The following is a 15348-nucleotide window of genomic DNA, read 5'->3' on the forward strand; positions in this document are numbered from 1 at the left end:
TCTTGCCTTCTTCCTCTAAAATCTGGTCTTGAAGAAGTAGTCCTGCCCCGAAAGGGCTGCTGGAATTTCTTTTCCTCCAGTTTCGAAGAAGAAGGAGTGGCTGCCAAGGGCTTACGAGCAGAACGAGATAAAAGGTCTTGGGTGGCTTTTTGGGCCAGAGAAAGCGTAATGTCTCTAACCAGGGACTCTGAAAAAGGAGGTTGAGACAGGGGGGAGTAAAGAAGCTCAGACTTTTGCGCAATGGTAACAGACCTTGAAGTAAAAGAGCAAAGCAGGGCTCTCTTCTTTAGGATCCCAGCTGAGAACTGCGCAGCCAACTCATTCGCCCCATCTCTGAGGGCCTTGTCCATACAGGACAATACTGGTAAGGTCCCTAGTTCCTTCCATCTGGTCAGTTTTCCTTGCCAGAGTCCCAAGCGCCCAGTCCAGAAAACTAAAAACCTCAAAGGCTCTAAAATTACCTTTGACGAGATGATCCAGCTCCGACATCGACCACATGACCTTGGCTAAGTTGAGAACATGCCTTCTAGCAGAGTCAACTAAGCCAGAGAAGTCACCCTTGGAGGAGGAAGGCACTCCCAGACCCAAAGGTTCCCCAGTCTCATACCACATAGGCTACCCGCTTTTGAAGCAAGACGAGCTGGTGGAAACGAGAAGGAAGTCTTAACTGCTTGTCTCCGCTCCTTCATCCAGTCATCAATCTTTGCAAGAGCCTTCTTTGCAGAAATCGACAGTTTCCTCTTGATGAAAGCCAACTGTTTCTTTGCCTTCTTTCTATTAAATTGGGATTGAGGAAATTGAGGGGCAGCAGGTTGGAATTCCTCTCCAAAAAGTTCAAGAAGGAAGCGAGAGTGAACTTTGTAATCTCCAGCAGCGTCGGCAGGTTTATCATCGTCATCAGAAACCTCCTAGAGGTCCTGATCCACATCTGCAACATCCTTCGAACGAGAAGAAGGTTCCTTAGAATCCGATAATGGAAAATCAAAGGAATCGTCCTGCAAAAGATGGGTTGCATCCTGGAGCCCAGCGCTAGAAGAATCCTTGGAACGAGAGGCAGTATCGTCCCGAAGAGGCAGGCTGGTATCGCCCTGGCGGCGAGAACGAGAAGCAGTATCGTTCTGGTGCCGACAGCGAGAGGCGGTATTGTCCAGGTGTCGAGAACTAGGGGTGGTATCGTCGTGGCGTCGTGAACGAGAGGCGGTATCGTCCTGGCGTAGTGAACGAGAGGCGGTATCGTCCTGGCGTAGTGAACGAGAGGCGGTATCGTCCTGGCGTAGTGAACGAGAGGCGGTATCGTCCTGGCGAAGCGAACGAGAGGCGGTATCGTCGTGGCGAAGCGAACGAGAGGAGGTATCGTGCTGGTATCGTGAACAGGAGGCGGTATCGTCCTGGCATCGAGAATGAGAAGCAGTATCGTTTGAGATAGTATCGTCCCGGTATCGAGAACGAGAAACCGTATCGTCCTGGTATCGAGAAGAAGTATCGCCTTGCGAAAGCTCACATTCCTCATCCTGGTGCAGAGAGGGAGAAGTTTTCTTTAGAGAAGAACTCCGTTCTCTCTTAGAAGCAGACTTCTTAATAGATAAAGAGTCGTCTTTACGTCTATCAGACTGGGCGTGAGGGCGGCTAAATGCTTGTACTAACGTAAAAAGTTATTCCTGCATGACAGACACAAAGGATTTAGCAACATCAGCTGGGTCTTGCGGCCCCGAAGGGGAGGGTTGACGAATAACACTCGTAGAAGGGGGAGGATCTTTGGCAGTAGGCTTAAGCTTCGCCCTTTACACAGGCACGGAGTCGAAATCATCCTCCGACGGACAAGGTTCATAACAGCTAGAACCGGAAGAGAAAGAACGAGACAGTTCGTTGCGGTTCCATCTCCTCTTAGTAGGTCTTGACGCTTCAAACTTCCATTTACGTCTGGGCGAATTCGGAGAAGAAATTAACACATCCGACACGTCTTTTCTGTGACGGTCAAGAACAGCCTGGGAATCGGCAACAGGGCTGTTTGAGGCGACGGCTGACCGAGGGTACGTACCTCTCACCCCCTTTCGGTCGTCGGCGTACCTTCTCCCTTGGTCCTGGGAGCTTGGTAGAGATCTAGGCCTTGAGTAATGACAGGTTCGGTCAGTCGCCACCTCCACAAGCACTTTCACTATCCTTACCTTTAAAGGCCTCCAGTTGTTCTTTAATGGCCTTCAACTCGGCAGCCAGGCTAGCGTACCGAGGGTCATCCGCAGATACGGATCCTGTAGGAGGTGCAGGAGTTACTAACTCAAGGGAAGGATCAACTTCCAAAGAGGAATCAATTATAGGTTCAAAAGATAAATCTACACTAAGTTCGTCTTCCTTACCACTAACAGACTTAGACTTAGACCTAGAAGCTCTCCTAACTCTAGTTTAGCACATAGCGCTTCATAATCAACCAATCCTTTTCATCCAAAACTTTACATTCCCCGCACCTATTATTAAGGGCACAAACAAAACCCCTACAATTCGAACGTGTTAGGGTCTACCGCCATTTTCGGTAGTCTCACCTTACATGCCTCATTCGCACAGACACGGTAATGACTTTTTTCACTCATAATGAAAACAGCAAAAAAGCTAAGAAATAACAAAAAACACGATTGCCAAAACCCCAAATCAGAGTACTTCACAAATAGCAGACTGGTACACCGATACAGGGAAAGCGAAGAAAAACTCTTAATGACGGACCAACGTGTTGTCGATCCGGCCGGCAGAGATGAACTGAACAACAGAAAACGGGAATGATTCCTCCTACCACCCTTTAACGGGTGTTACCATCCAACCACCACAAGGCGGTTGTCATGTTCAGAAAAAATTCTGCCGAAATAGAGATTATTAGCTATGTATATATAACTGCTAGGTAAGTTCTATTCATAAAACTTTGTATTGTACAGAATAGCTTTGATAACTGTTTAACTTAGATTTGTGTTGTGTGGCAGGCTACTTAGGATATAACTCCATAATTCTATTTAATCTACAGCATTTATGTATTTGAAATACTGTTGGCTATATTCTTATAATTTTATTTCATCTAGCCTACAGCATTGTAAGTCACATTAAATGTGGTAGGGATGGCTTAGTTTGGCTGGGTAAAGGTACAGCATCCCAAGTTAGGTTAGGTTAGTACACATTACTGTAATTTATATTTGTGGTAAGGTGGGGAAAAGTAATAAATCTTGGTTAGCCATATGAGACAGCCAGATTTTTTGCTTTAAATAGCAGTATTGTGTAGAAATGCTTTGAAAGGGTTGCCTTTAACTTTTTGTGAAGGCATTGATTTTCGTTGTAAATAACGTTCTAGGCTAGATTATGGAAGGTCATGTCAGAATGCAACAACCTAATTTTATCCAATTTGCATTTTCTTAGGTCTCGCTATGTGTATTCATATACATGGCAGAATGTTTTTGCAATATTACATTATGAGCAATGAATATTGGATGTTCAGACTGTAACAAAATTTATGAACACCTTTTCCCAAATAGTGTATTGTATTCGATATGTGTTCAACCTTACCCTAAAATCCCAACTTCTCAATCGTGTCCTCCATAGTCTGGAAGTTGTAATGCTTACTTGAGCCTTATTGGGTGGTTTAGGCTTATGTTAAAGATGTCATGCCTATTCTGTTTTTTTTTTTCCTTCAAGGATCTAATACACTAAACAAAATACCTTAGAATAAACCAACCAGGGACAAATAGATACACACAATCACCCATGGCACCAGAATTCTTATTTGAAAAATATAGCACACCACTAATAATATTTAACCACCAACATAGTTTAATCAAGCATTAATAAAAAATAATTAATATTTTACCCATTCCTAAATGAGTGTCGTATTGATAAAAGTTAAAGATGTAGTGCGGGTAGATCAATATTACTCCGTCAATGCTAAACCAAAAAAAAGTTGTAGAGATTATCATTATCATCATCAATAGTGAAGCTACAACCCTAGAATTTTCTAAAAATTATACCATCATCCATATGTGAAAGGGGCAAAACCAATGCTCCTACAATCTACAGAGGACCATCAACCTTAGCCCTTCAAAACTTAAGGTAAGGATCACAGTAAATATACCTACTAATAATACTTTAATACAGTAGTGGCCCACAGGGAAGTACAGCTTGCTAGAACAGAGGAGCAGTGAAATTGTATAGAAAAATTGTGTTTATTTTGGTCTGATATAAGGTAACACTGCAGTCTATAGAAGTTAGGTAAGTAAGAATGCAGCATGGAAAGGGAGGTTAAGTAAGGAAATAGCAGTGTATGTGAGGTTAGGTAAGGATACAGAGTGAAAGGAAGGTTAGGGAAGGATACAGAGTGAAATGACAAATTCGAAGATAATTTGTATTTTTCCTAACCATACAAACCTTAGCTATTTACAAAGGGTATTACTTTTAGCGTAGCTGAAATGGCGAGCCATTAGAATTTAACGAGGGTGTATTACCCCCGCGCTAGTTAGCGGGGGGTAGGGGAGTGGTAGCTAGCTACCCCTCCTCCCCCTCACACACACGTGAATACTCACTTTCACTTAGAGGTAGGACTTGTCTTGGGGGACAGGGCTGGCGGGCAAATATGTGTAAATAGCTAAGGTTTGTATGGTTAGGAAAAATACAAATTATCTTTGAATTTGTCATTTGTTCCGTAACCGAAATACAAACCACGCTATTTACAAAGGGTGACTTATCCCTTAGGAAGGGTGGAAAGTCCCCAGCCATACTGGCTTTGGCTTTACCCGGGGACTCAGAATACGAGTGAGTCGCACTCGAGAAAAGGAGTCCCTGCACCTCACAAGTTCCTTGCTCCGCAAGGAACCATGTGGCCTACATAAGCTTGTGTGTGAAGGAAGAAGTGTGACTCGTCCTAGGCAGTTGACCTGGAGTTCCAGAAGGAACTCTGGGTTAGGACGTTCCCAATACCACCTCGTCAGGGTATGGGGGACGCGACAGTATTGACTCAATACTCGGAACACAAGGAAGCATGGTTTACCTGCTGAGGTTCGAGATCAGCTATGCAGAGACCAGGATGCTGCTTCCCCGTAGAGGGGATGATGAAGAAAGAAGTAAGGGCCAGACATACTTCTTTCGTTCATGCAGACTAAAACCTGATAACAATGCCCTCAACCTTCTGCTACCTGTCCAAAAGGGAGCCTGAGGTTAGACCAGCTGTTGTGTAGCCACCACAGAGCGATAGAAAACGTATCGAGACTCCTGTGGGTCACGCCCTGCAGGAAGCGGGCTGCGAAGGTCATCAGACGCTTCTAGACTCCAGCTTGTAGCACCTGCGTCACAGAGTAGTATTACTCGAAGGCAAGGGACGTTGCGATGTATCCAACATCGTGCTGTAGGGCGACGTGGCGGGGGAGGGTCTGAAGACAGGACGAGATGAATGTCCTTGAGTCCGGGCTGAAGAGGTATACTGGTGACTCTCCCCCCATGTCCTCCTTGTGTTCCCAAATCGGCTGCAACTGAGGACAAACTGCAGCTGTTCCCAGCGCTAACCTCTCGATTCCTTACTGGCAAGAAAGAGAAGGTCTTTGGACATCAGACACAGAATGGAGACTCGAAATCTTGAATGAATCGGACCGAAGGGCCGGGACCCTCAGATTCTGAGTCTAGCCAACAACTCAGGAGCGAGCCTGAATGTTGCCTTCCCCTCTTCCTTAGAAAGGGGGGAGTAGTAAGAGACCAAGAAGATTGCTTACACATTGGCCGTGGCCAGAGTGAGCAGAAGACCCAAGGCGGAATACAATCTGAGGCCTGTCGTAAAAGGGGTCTTGAGAAGATCTCTTAAAGGACTAAAAGTCCGAGCCATGCTCCAAGTTGGAGGTCTTCCTCCGACTAGGGCAGGGACGATCGTAGCTTCGCATGAGCGAGGATAGATCCAGCGGGCAGGAAAGTTATCCCTTTAAGCCTGAAGGTCAGGGAAAGGCTGAGCGACAGGCTTCATTGCCGAGAGCGGAAAGGAGTTTCCTCCCGCCGAAAGGCAATAAGACTGTTATTGCTGGGGAAGAGGCCTCAAGGGAAGGGGTATATCTCCCACGGCACCAACCACCTTAGACTCTTCACTTTGCCTGGGAGACCCCTGTGGATGACTATCGCAGATGCCGCGACCTCCGTACCGCGACTGTAGCGGGTTGTCTCTTCTAGAGGAGGAAGCGTAGTGTCTCCAGGCATGAAGCCGAAGCGACGTCCCGGTTTGGGAGAGATGTCGCAGTGTGGTTGCTTGAGTAGTCTGCGCCGTGGGAGAAGCTCTCCCGGGAGTTCCGTCAGGGGAAGCAGAGGGTCCAGAAACCGTTCTGCGCGTAGTCCCAGTGGAGCTCTCCAATTGAAAAGTTGACAGACAACCTGGTCTTGTTGAGGCCCATTGTCCGCAGACAAAAAGGAGGGAAGACGCAGGCGTCGAAGTTGTCCCACCATCACCGGAATGCATCTTGTCAGTGTCTCGGGGACTGAGACTGGGGGGAAGACTAGCGGAAGCTTGAGGTTCCAAGCTGTCGCGATCAGGTCCCCCAGACCAGCACTTGCTGGTTACCCAAGGTCAAAGACCCCTAGGTACACTCTCTCTATGAGGCTCTGCTCGGATAGTCTGAGAGAAACATTCCCCTGCCTGGAATGAGAGAGCCGATGGTGGTATTGAGAGAATCTCAATCATCCCGGTATCTCTACTGCAAGATGTGAAGGTGTGAAAATGCGTCCCCTGCTGGTTAGAATGAAGTCGACGCGCAACGGGGACACTCGGCAGTAGCTGTAGGATCTGAAGAGGGGCCAGACTAAGGTCCCTAAGCCTGACTGAATGATGGAGAGGTATCCTTCAGGTCTTGACCATAGGCCTGGACCGGAACATGCCCCCCCCCCCCCTTTCCTTTGACGAGTCCGAGAACCGCATCAAGAATGTGGGGAAAGGACGAGAATATCCACTACCATCAAGAGGCTCCATAGGTCAACACCCATTGCAGGTCTAATAGTTCTGCTGGTCCCATAGGGCCAGGGAGTCCGGTTAAACATGCCTGAAGCCACCGGAACTTGGATCGCCCCACATGGAACTTATCCTGAGGCGACCGTTCGGACTATAGACGGGTCAATGAGGAAGGAAGAACTAGGAAACGTTTCAAGGTAGGGCTGAAAGCTCTGCTTGACTGAGAACAGGTACTGCGACTCTCCTCAGTCTTGCCACAGTCAACCGAAAGGAAGGCTCGGAGGATGTGGTAACAGAATCTGGCGTCCCCAGGTGGTCACCCATCCAAGTACCGACGTTGCTTAACCTCGCTGGATGGACGAGAAGCGGGGTTTCCAATGTGGTAAGGCGGTTGACTCAATATCATGGCCAGATACTCCAGATGTTGAGGCAGAGGAAGAGAAGGCTCCAAGCAAAATACCATGAGCCCACACTCCTGGTAAGCATCCGGAAGCTTGTCCCGGCGCTGAAGAAGGTCGAAACCCGAGCCTACAGGAGTTGACCAGCCCTCCAAACAACAGAGGGGGCGGAAGCCTGCCCCTGAGCGGCCAAGAGGAAGGCAGGGAGAGTTCTCTGGGGAAACAAACCTGCTATGCCACGGCGGGATAGCCACACTGCATCATAAGCAGGAATACTTGCAGTCTAGGCTGAATTCGACGAGCACCCTGGAAGATGGATGGAATGGAAACTGAAAGTACCCGTCCTTCCGATCCAGGGTTTTTAAGGAGTCCTGTCGCCTCGTTACCAGTCTGATCGATTCTGCTGGCCGAAGTTTGTTCGACAAACTTGATCTGGGCTGAGAGGTCGACTATGGACATCCCCTCTCAGATCCTTCCTTACAAGAAAGGATCGACTGAGGGGGCCGGGGGTGAAGCCGTCGATGATCCTAAGGAAGACCTTCGCCTAAGGTATGGATCATTCTGCCCAACCGGGCAATTCTGCTGACGCTATGGCATAGAGGTTCAGAGACACTGAAATCGCTGACAGAGACGGCAGGCGCGATATCCTTGGCTACTCACAGAGAATATGCGGGAATGGGCATCGGGAAGCTGTCATTCGGATGGGTAACCTTAAGCATCCTCCCAGCGAAAAACCTGCAATCCTAGAGTTCGTGAACTCCTTTTAGGACTATGCCCCCCCGGGGGAGTCTCCCGTGCCATCTGTTCCTGACAGGAGAAAACTGCAATTGGACACCTTGTCCCAGTTGTCGTAGCCGATAACTTAGGCCGACGTGGTTGAAAGAAAAGGCGCTGGAGCCCTGCAGAGTCTGGAAGAAAGCACCTTGGAGGAGTGAAACCGGAAGTCGATTTACTCCACACAGCAGCTGTCTAAGTCTCTGTCCTTGGGCACAAACAAACTCTTCTCAAGGATGGAAGGGTGTCTGAGGTCGTCGACCTCCACAGATGAGACACCCGAAGGAAGCCCTCAGTCAGCGCGTCCAGATGGTACAACATCGAGCTTGTCCGCAAGTTAGATACTAACGACGAAAGGCCAAGGTGCCTGAGCTCGAGAGGAGGAAAGTACCCTTGATCTTCCTGTAGCTTCCTTGAACCAAACCTCGGGCCGTAACAGAGGAGGGAAAGAACCTGGTAAGCTCCCAGAGGAAGAGGTAAGCAGTCACCCCTTGTCCGATGGAGAAATCTCGAACATTGGAGAGCATGAGCTTGGACGTGCAGGCACGTGGGCGTGTGGGCGCGCGGGCGAGTGGTAGTGCGGTTGCACGGGCGAGTGGTCGTGCGGTTGTACGGGCGAGCGGTCGCGCGGTTGCACGGGCGAGCGGTCGCGCGGTTGCACGGGCGAGCGGTCGCGCGGTTGCACGGGCGAGCGGTCGCGCGGGCGAGCGGGCGCGCAGGCGAGAGGTCGTGAGGGTGGGCAGGTGGAAGAGAGCGAGTCCGAGGCGGCGAACGCAAGCGTTAGCGCGATGGCGAGGAAACGCGCTGCCGCGTGGGCGAGGAGGACTGCTGGCTATATGGATCAACAAGCGATCGGTGGTGAGCGCTAACTCACAGGTTGGCGATGGCGCGTTGTTATATGCCGACGCGATGGTCGAGCAGTATGCGCAGGTGAGCGATCGTGCGATGGCGAGCAGTATGCGAAGGTGAGCGATCGCGAGCAGTGATCAGCATGCGCAGGGTCGCGCGATGGTGGTCAGCATGCCAGGGTCTCGCGATGGTGGTCAGCATGCGCAGAGTCGCGCGATGGTGGTCAGCATGCGCAGGGTCGCGCGATGGTGGTCAGCATGCGCAGGGTCTCGCGATGGTGGTCAGCATGCCAGGGTCTCGCGATGGCGATCAGCATGAGCAGGTTGGACAGCCTCTGCAGGTGGGCGATCGCGTGATGGCGAACAGCATCCGCCGTTGAGGGTCGCGCGATGGCGAACAGCATCCGCCGGTGAGGGTCGCGCGATGGCGATCAGCATCCGCCGGTGAGGGTCGCGCGATGGCGATCAGCATCCGCCGGTGAGGGTCGCGCGATGGCGATCAGCATCCGCCGGTGAGGGTCGCGCGATGGCGATCAGCATCCGCCGGTGAGGGTCGCGCGATGGCGATCAGCATCCGCCGGTGAGGGTCGCGCGATGGCGATCAGCATCCGCCGGTGAGGGTCGCGCGATGGCGATCAGCATCCGCCGGTGAGGGTCGCGCGATGGCGATCAGCATCCGCCGGTGAGGGTCGCGCGATGGCGATCAGCATCCGCCGGTGAGGGTCGCGCGATGGCGATCAGCATCCGCCGGTGAGGGTCGCGCGATGGCGATCAGCATCCGCCGGTGAGGGTCGCGCGATGGCGATCAGCATCCGCCGGTGAGGGTCGCGCGATGGCGATCAGCATCCGCCGGTGAGGGTCGCGCGATGGCGATCAGCATCCGCCGGTGAGGGTCGCGCGATGGCGATCAGCATCCGCCGGTGAGGGTCGCGCGATGGCGATCAGCATCCGCAGTTGAGGGTCGCGCGATGGCGATCAGCATCCGTAGTTGAGGGTCGCGCGATGGTGATCAGCATGCGCAGGTGAGCTAGTAGGTGGCGAACCATGTTCCTTCAGAAGTGTTGGAGAACGTTGGCGCGCCGGCTGTAACACACGTGGGCGATCCGGAGATCGCTGGCGGGCTGATGATCGCTGGCGGGCTGATGATCGCTGGCGAGCTGATGATCGCTGGCGAGCTGATGATCGCTGACGAGCAGAAGGCTACGCGTGGAAGCCTGCGCAAAGAAGAAGAGTCCTTGACCCCGACCTGAACCGAAGTTCTAGATCGCGAGGGCGAACGTGGGCGCACAGGGCGCGTAACAGGAACCAACAGGAACCGCAGGGAAGATCATCTTGAAAGCGCTGACGAACAGGAGAGCGCTGATGAGCAGAAGGGCGCGCAGGGAAACCCTGACACGCAAGGGAAGAACCCCCGTGGGGGCAACCCTTTGCCCCGAAGGGATCGTTGTCCGCCGGGAGACTGATGTCCGTCGGAAGACCGCTGTCCGTCGGGCAGACCGTTGTCCGTCGGGCAGACCGTTGCCCGTCGGAAGACGAGATCAGACTGCTGTCCATCTGCACCAAGGCGGAAGATCGAGAAAAAGGAGTTGTAGGCTGCAAACGAGATCCAAAAAGGCGCCTCAAGCACCCTTATAGGGAGATAAGAGGCCCTTACGACGAGGCGGACGGTGGGCCTTACGGCGAGGGAGGCCAACAGCAACAGCAACAGAAGAAACCTCCGAAGAGGAGTCTCTATGAGTGTACTCTCTCGCGAACGAAAGAGAAACACTTCGTGGAAGAGACTGGTCAGCCAGTGACCTAAAAGGAGCAATCCTCCGAAGAGGAGCTCCTGCAGTTGCCCAGCCCCTTGAGCGAAACTGCAGGTGCGACCGCTCAGCACCAAGAGTATAGTCGCACGAAAAAAAGGCAAGAGAAGAACCCCCCAAAAGGGGAAAAACTCAAGCCTGGACAGGAAAAACTTCCCTCGGAAGGAAAGTTATCCGCCCAAGGAGGCAAGCCTCCTGACTGTTCTAAAATGAACTGGAGAGCTGTCCGTCGACACGGGAGTACTACCAGTAGAAGGAGACACGCCCCTGACGAAAATACAAGGGGGGAGGCAGCAACAGCCGAATCCCCAGGACTCCACCAGACAGCTCACACTGTTGCTATATTACAGAAACGAACTATATCGGTAACTGTAAGTGTAAGGGAGGTTAGGTAAGGATGCAGGGTATTATTTCACTTATGTACATTAATTGCTTCCAACATAAAAATATAGATTTTTCTGATGTATTATGATGTGATTTGAATGATTTTCAGGTTTATTTCCATTGTAAATGAATACTTATCCTTCCACCACCCCTCCCCCTATAGATAACAATCTGGGGGAACCTCCTTGGGAAGCGGGGCTTTGGGTGGGGGAGACAAAGTAGGTAAAAACTGGCCAAGATGGAGATGGAGGAAAAAACCTAAATATAACACTCAAATATATAAAAATACATATAAATATATGAAGAACTAGGCATTTGCGACAGATAATATTAAACAGAAAATCTACAAAAGACTTCCTTAACATAGAGAACTCAGCTAAAATATGCTACATTATTAATGTCCATAAATAAAATAATACTGGATGCAGCAGTGTAAACGGGTTTAGGTAAGGAAACGGCAGTCTAAGAGAGTCGCAGGGAGCAAAGACCCCCTTGGTGGTTAAAGCTTGTCGCACACTGAGCCGGAACAGAACCGCCGCCTAAGAAACCGAAGCCTCAGAACAGAGCAGAAACGACGTCCAGCGCGCTCACTGAGCCAGAAGCCACAGAACGGAACCGATGCAAAATTTGATATAAATGAAGGAAGTTTTCCGTAATCATAACTGAGTTTTTATTTAATTGATATTACAATGATTAGATATTCTGTATAACAATCTTTTATCGAATCCATAAGCCAGATGTTTATATGTTTTCAAAAAAGAAATAATAATAATAACAATAATAATAATAATAATAGTAATAATAATAATCACTCCTAAAATCTTTGTATTAAATCCTATGTTTACATCATTGTTATTAAAATACATTCGTCAAATTTTTGACATCAGATAAATATTGGTTGCTATCACTCTAACCTCCGAATTCCTCGGCAACCCTCTCCAAAACAACCGCTGCAGTCGTTCTGCGCATGCGTAGCCTGTCAGACGCCACCGACGCTTCATAAAATATATCTTTCAAAGAATACCGTGTCGGTTCCGTTATGTTCTGGCGCGTCTGTTCCGTTCTGTTCTGGCCCAATGTGCGCAGCCAGGTAAGAATGCATGCTTTCGATTTCTATCGGACGTTTTGGTTCTGATCGGGCGGTTCGGTTCGGGCTCAGTGTGCGGCAAGCTTAAGAGTACTCTACTAGGTTAGATTAGGTGGGAACTTTATGTTAGCTGGTGTTCATGAGTTTGTTTCGCTTTTTAAATTGAAATTTTTGGGCATGACTTTTGAAATTATAGCACAAAACATATTTCAATTGGTAATCTTGAATTCATTACGCATTTCTGACCATTATATTATTAGTCATTTCTCCCATCCAAAAGCGGGTTTTCCCACTGGTCTCCCCATAATAGTTTTAAGATAAATTAGTCCAAAACCTCGAAAACGGTTGTTTTGCCCCAATCGTCATGGTCAGAAAAGCATAAAACCCAAGATAATGCGTAGGAAAAATATATGGTTATGTATTTGTCTAAAACATTAAGAGTATCATCTATTTACATAATTAGCGATACTAATCTTGCTGACAATTAAGGAGAAGGTGGGATAACAGTGGCTGTTGTAGAAGAATGTCCGGGAATTTGTGCATATTGGGAACTAATTAATTTGTTACAATAAAAACACCACGGGTAATGCTTAAGCCATACAAGTAACGGAAGACCTGGCAAAAGCAAATGCAAATAAGGTATGGCAGTAACACAATCAGTCTCCCAAAAGTAAAAATTATTAGATATGTTATTGTGCTTAAGCCGCCTTAGACATAGAGGAAAATGGCAAACTAGCCAGCATAAGCCAATTTCGCATAGCAAATTCTAGTTTTGCTATGAATTAATGTAGTCTATCATTCATTAACCATTCTTCAAAATAAACGACAGCATCCTAGTAATCTGCAACTTAGCTTTACAACTTGAAATATAAATATAATTTCACAAAGGGGAAAACACATGATTGAAGAATGCTCTGAACCAGTATTCGAAATTGTTTCAAAGCTCCGAAGTCAATTAAAAACTATAGTAATATTCATTGTACGTAACACCTGACTTACGCAGTACATGGGACATGGGACTAGAGAATAGTAAAATGGCCAACCCTATGACTACCGACTTGAAGCGGAATAGGTCTACCCACATTGCAAACTACACATCCGTCAATTTTCATTTGAAAACAAAAATCAAGATACTTTAGTAAACCTAACCTGACATTTAATTTACTACGCCAACCTTAAGAAAACGTGTACCGTTTAATTACCTAAAATGTCGAAACCAAGGAGAGGTATCCCGGTTAAATGTTTTCTTCTCTCTTCATCAACAAGCGATAGTGTCCAGCTGTCCACTGTCCTGTCATCGCCGTCACACCAGATTGCGGAACAATACATTTGTCAGGAACATTGGAACATGCAAACATTTCTTAAAACCATTATTCAATCGTATCTTTCTTTTGAATACTATGATATACAGATAAAACAAAACATGAAATAAATACACACGTAACTTGTTGGTTTTACGATAAGATGGGGGAAATACCACGAACTACTTTTCTTGCCAGATTTTATATTTATTTTTATGCAAGCAAACAAATACATGGACATCCATTCCCATAAATAAGGCACACATTCATATGCCCTCATGCACACGCAGATTAAACAAACAGACACACAGGCTGCAATATCCTGTATATGCTGGCCCACAGAAACCAGGGAGCAATAAACCAACTGCATTGATCATTTGATATGTGATACCCGCGGCCGGAAATCCAAAGACTATATACTGCGGAAATCCGCCCCTGAAATAATTAATTGACGGAACCCATATTATTTAGAGGGAGAGCGACTGTGATAAACATATGATAGGCTTATAATCAAGGTCTATAGACCCTGCTTATAATAGTTGAAGCTGTAAGCACTCTCTCTCTCTCTCTCTCTCTCTCTCTCTCTCTCTCTCTCTCTCTCTCTCTCTCTCTCTCTCTCTCTCTCTCTCTCTCAGCTTCAAGTTTTCAGGTGTAAGCCTTTGGTTAAAGAAACGATGAATATTCCATTTCCGTTTCCACAAAACAATATTATGTCTTTATCAAGTGATATTTAATTAATATAAATTTACGATTCCTTTTATATATATGCTACTAAATTACGATTGATTATTCCTAAAATAATTCTATATAAAACTAAAAATAAAAGGTTGAAAATTTTAAAAATTTCAAAGATCTTTAGATTATGAAGAGGAAAATGAGGTAGAAAATAAACATTGGATTGAACGAGGACGCGAGAACAAGTAATTGATCCATATAAGACGATAAGACGAATAAAACTAAGAGAAAACGCTGATTGAGTCGCATATGAACCTATAAATACATATCTTGAGACCAGGCAATGCTGAGATTACTATACAACCTTTATAGATGAAAATGATCGGTTTGCAAAGTTCACTAATATTGCTTCTTTATGTAATGAATAGTTTCACTTAACCTTTTCAATAACTCTTGCATAATCAACATTTCTAAATTCACTTACCGGAACTTTTGCGAATTATTAATAATATATGTAGGCTATTCACAAATCAGATTGAAGGGACATATATGGGAATTTGGATAATTATCTATTTTTATTACATAAAATTACAACAAGGAAACGAACATCATAACATGGAAAAATGCGAATAAATTCAAACAAAAGTAAACTCAAAATTAAATAAATGAGCAATACCCAGCAAGATATATAAAGGGAAGGTTACTCATGGCAACCCTACACTAAGACCTGAGGTCAATTAGAAAGTTCTATAAAGCTCTTGTCTAGCCGAAATAATAATGAGAATAGCAAATGCAAGCATTGATGCATGTAAGTTTCCTAAATCTGAGAAAATGGCTAAAGTCACACCAGTACTGAAAAATGCACTGGACTACCAGGAATTAAGTCACAGACCTATTTCAAATCTATCCTTTGTCTCAAAAGTGCTTGAATATGTAATTCTTGAACAACTAGTCAGCCACTTAGAAGTAATAGAAGCTTTGCCTGACAACCAATCTGCTTACAGAAAACTATACTCTACGGAGACAGCCATCTGCTCTGTTGTAAATGATATGCTAGAAATAATGAATGAAAATAAATGTGGTATCTTAATACTGCTCGACCTCAGTGCTGCTTTTGATACAGTGGTGTTGAA

The 15348-nt window shown here is 47.1% G+C and overlaps 1 long non-coding RNA gene across 1 annotated transcript in view; it reads right to left on the reverse strand.

Annotated features, from left to right (window-relative positions):
* Window positions 1-13533, reverse strand: part of LOC137654366 (uncharacterized) — a 33677-nt gene extending 20144 nt beyond the window's left edge. Inside the window, exon 1 of the long non-coding RNA XR_011046617.1 lies at window positions 13442-13533. This is a non-coding gene — a long non-coding RNA (uncharacterized lncRNA). The remainder of the gene's footprint in view (window positions 1-13441) is intronic.
* Between the last annotated feature and the right edge of the window lie 1815 nt (window positions 13534-15348).

The sequence above is a fragment of the Palaemon carinicauda genome, chromosome 15, assembly GCF_036898095.1.
Source record: "Palaemon carinicauda isolate YSFRI2023 chromosome 15, ASM3689809v2, whole genome shotgun sequence".
Taxonomy (NCBI): domain Eukaryota; kingdom Metazoa; phylum Arthropoda; class Malacostraca; order Decapoda; family Palaemonidae; genus Palaemon; species Palaemon carinicauda.